The following is a 3978-nucleotide window of genomic DNA, read 5'->3' on the forward strand; positions in this document are numbered from 1 at the left end:
GCACAAAGCTTCATTTACCTTCCATTTAGATGTTTGTTTTCCTCTGGTGACTCGTTTTGCTGCATCTGTGTTTATTCTGTAACCTGCAGATAAGGCATGTTTCCCTGTCAGGGAGCTGGCTGAGCCTTCGCTGCTGGCCGCCATGTGCTAGCTGTTCTCCAAAGCAGTTCCTGGGGCTTCAACCCCTGAGTTAGACACTGTTCCTCCTTGTAGAATGCCTAAGTGGTGATCAGAATAGATCCCATTGCTCCTAAGGGTTTGTTTTTGTTGTTGATGTCATCAGTGTTGCCATCATTGATCCACTTAGTAGATCGCAAACACTTTTGTTATGTTCTCAGTGGTCAATAAATACAAAATGTGGTGATATGCCTCAGATATTTAGTTACACTTGATGCCTTGTTCCCGGACAAATGCCGAATGTGGTCAAAAGATGTTCTCTATCCTGCCTAAAATTTATTCTCGTATTTTCAGGTTTTTTTTAAATGACGATGCAAATCCATTCTAGCCACAAGTTTTTTCATAAATGGTTGTTAAACTATTGTTTTAAACACATTCATCATCACAGGTTACTCAAATGCACTAGAGATATTTTTTTCTGTCTGAATAAATGTCTTTAATTAACACTTTATAAATAGGTGTCTTTTTTATCCCTTCCTAATAGGTGAGTCTCTCTCAGAATTCATTTAGTTAAAATGAGAGTGCAGTAATGGGAGACGAAAGCAACAGCACACACGATAAACATTTGCACAAGGAAAAGTTAGTGACCACTTTTGGACTTACTTAAAGCTTCTGTTCCTGATGTTTCAAAGAGTAATGAAATTTTCAAAATAACTGGGTACTTCCCTTTTACTTAAGCATAGTTACTAAGCAGGATCTTTTGCATACGTAAATGGAGAATTGCCATTAAGTCACCCAGAGTATTTAATAATATTTTCCTTTTGCAACAACTATTTGATTCTGAGAGGAAACAAAAAAGTTCTAGCCATTTATTGCCAGGAAATACCCATACACAATCTAGGAGAGTAACAATGCTCCAACTGCAAAACGGGATTTGATCATGCACTGGTGGCCCATGGCTATTTTATTTCCAGTTTCTACATTTGTCCATCTTATTCTGAAGATGACGATTTTTAAAAATTGTACTCTTTCAGAGCTCTTGCTCTTGCTTCTGTTTGAGGTGACATTAACTGTTGTACTGAACAGACCAGGAAAAATCCACACTGACTGAAATATTGTATTGCTTTCTCAGGACTGGTTTAGTAAAGTTCCCAGACTGGGTGGTTTAAAACAAAGGACATGAATTCTCTCACAGTTTTCCAGGTGAGAAGTCTGAGAGCAAAATGGAATGAAGACCATTTTCCCTTCAGAGCTGTGGAGAATAACCCTTCTTTCCTTTTCCACTTTCTGGTTTGTGGCAAGGTGACACCAATCTCTGCTCACACCTTCTTCTGTCTGTGCACATCTGTCTCTGAATCATCACATCACATTATCTCTCTGTGTCTGTGTTCCAATTTCACACTCTCACAAGGGCGTCAACAGTACTGGACTAATCATCACCTTCCAAGATAACCTCAAGTGACTAAATTTTAAGTGAAACCATGTTCCAGTGTAACTTCATGTTAAATAATTACATGTGGGAAAACCCTGTGTCCAAATAAGTAACATTCTGGGATATTAGTGTTTATTGTTTCAACATGTCACTTTTGAGGAACATAGTTCGACCCATTTAAAAAAAAACAAAATTTATTTCTTGCTAAGGTATCATGCTAGATATGTAAACAGGCCACAGGGTCAGTCTCCATACTGTCTTCAAGATCAGTCCTACAGAAACTGCTGTAAGGAGAGCATCTTTACAAAGATCACCCTAGAATATATGGGCATGGAAGAATTCAAGCCGGGATTTTAAAAAAAGCAAAGGAGCTAGAATAAGATACTACAGCTAGATATGAAAATGACACATTTAATTCACGTTCACAGTCCATTGGCTGGCATGTCCAAGCATTTAGGAAATATATTTAAACTGTGTGTGAATAAGATAAAATGAACAGCATGGAGTGTTATGAAAAGACAAGTCTCCCTCCCACCTATCCAACTGTACAACACAATGCTTTATCATAGAAGATGTATATTCTTTCACATGATGTGTATTTCCTTTGGGTTCCCTACAGCTACTTTAATTAGGTTTATTTTCTTTAAAAAAGGGATAGTGGCTGGGGATTTAGCTCAGCGGCATAAGCGCCTGCCTTACAAGCAGGCAGTCCTGAGTTTGATCCCTGGTACTGATAAAAACGAAAAAGACAAAAAATAAGGGATAAAAATTATACATACATATATATATACAGTAATTAGATAATGATTTACTCTGTAATCCTGACAGTGAAGTCCACTTTCCAAAAATAGGGCAAGGGGGAGGATTCCTCTTTTGTAGAAGAATATATCAAATGTGCTTATGGAAAACAGAAGTCAACCTGCCATGCTCCTCAAGGAAACATTTCATTTAATGTTTCCAATTCCCTGAGCATAAGAGTTGGCAAGTTTCTTGTTCATATGTCTTTTAACATTCTCCAAACCAGAGTAATAGAAAAGGTATTTATGACCTTCTAATAATGCATTAGCCTATCTGTTTAGAAAATATGTTCTCTGAATTATTCTGAGAAAAACAGATTTTGTGGTGTCTATATGCTAGTCTTATCAAAATAAATATATCTTTGGTACTTCTTAATGAAGGATGCCACTTCTCTGAATTGAAATTGGGTTGTGAAAGTATACATCAAAGAGTCCTATTGTTATATGATTCTCTTAGTCCATTTGAGCTGTTATAGCAAAATATCACAAGATTGGGTTGTGTATAACAATAGATTCTTTCTGACAGTTCTGGAGACTAGTGAGTCCAAAGTCAAGGCAGGGACTGATTTCATGTCTGGTGAAACCCAGCTCCTCTTTCTGCTGTTTTTCCTATAGTGGCACATGACATCAGAGGTGAATTATCTTTCCATAATCCCTTCAATAAAGACACTAATCTCATTCTCTATAGGAGAGTTTTCCCCTCCCAAAGTTGGCTTCCTATGACTGTCACATCATGAGTCAGGATTTCAACATCCTAATTAGAGACAAAAACACCAATTCAATAGCATCATGCTTGGATTTTCTTTATTTTGCCTGAGATTCTTTATCAACATGAAATATTCCATTCATGTTACATATAAGAGTTAAGAAACATGATTGGACATTTAAATATCAATACCTTGTACTAACCAATATCTTGTATTAACCATTGTTACCCTCCTATTATCTTGTTTTGAAATTTTATCTTTTCTCTTTAAAATTAAAAAAAAAAGAAACAAAGCACTCCTTTCATCTTTAAAATGAGCCATAATATAAAGAGATTTGGAAATATCTCAGAAGAATTCTTCTATGAATGCTTCATCTATGGAGTGTTTTCATAGGTCAATCCCAAATATTCCAGAATATTCCTTTAATTTCTCTGTAAATAATTCAGAGAAGCCTGCTTCAATTGGGTACTGCATAATGAGGATTTACCTACTTTTCACAGAAGAGTTCATTAATCAATTTTGTATATGCATTTATAAAAATGATTCAGATAAAAACTCAGGCATACTCATGAAATAAATGATTGAGAACATGACTTCTATTAACAGTTTTCTTCAAGTTAGTGCATATTTTCATGGTGACCTTTTTAGTTGTTACATGTAAATACTTACAACCGTGGCACAGTCTTTCTAGTACCTCTAGATTTTTAATAAAACATGATTACAGAGCCCTTGGACTACTCACAGGCCATACACAGACATTTTCTGAGCATCCTCCTGAGTCTTACAAAATTCCATTGGTATTATGCTGGAAAAGTAACTTCTTCCAATGCTTTTACCATTGCTTGAGAGTTCAAAATATTTTGGCTGTCCTTGACAGCAAGACAAGAATATAGATACATGCATTTTGGATACTGGTAATAATGAC

Source organism: Cavia porcellus, unplaced genomic scaffold (assembly GCF_034190915.1).
Source record: "Cavia porcellus strain 051 isolate PalLab524CR breed Dunkin Hartley unplaced genomic scaffold, mCavPor4.1 scaffold_4, whole genome shotgun sequence".
NCBI lineage: Eukaryota > Metazoa > Chordata > Mammalia > Rodentia > Caviidae > Cavia > Cavia porcellus.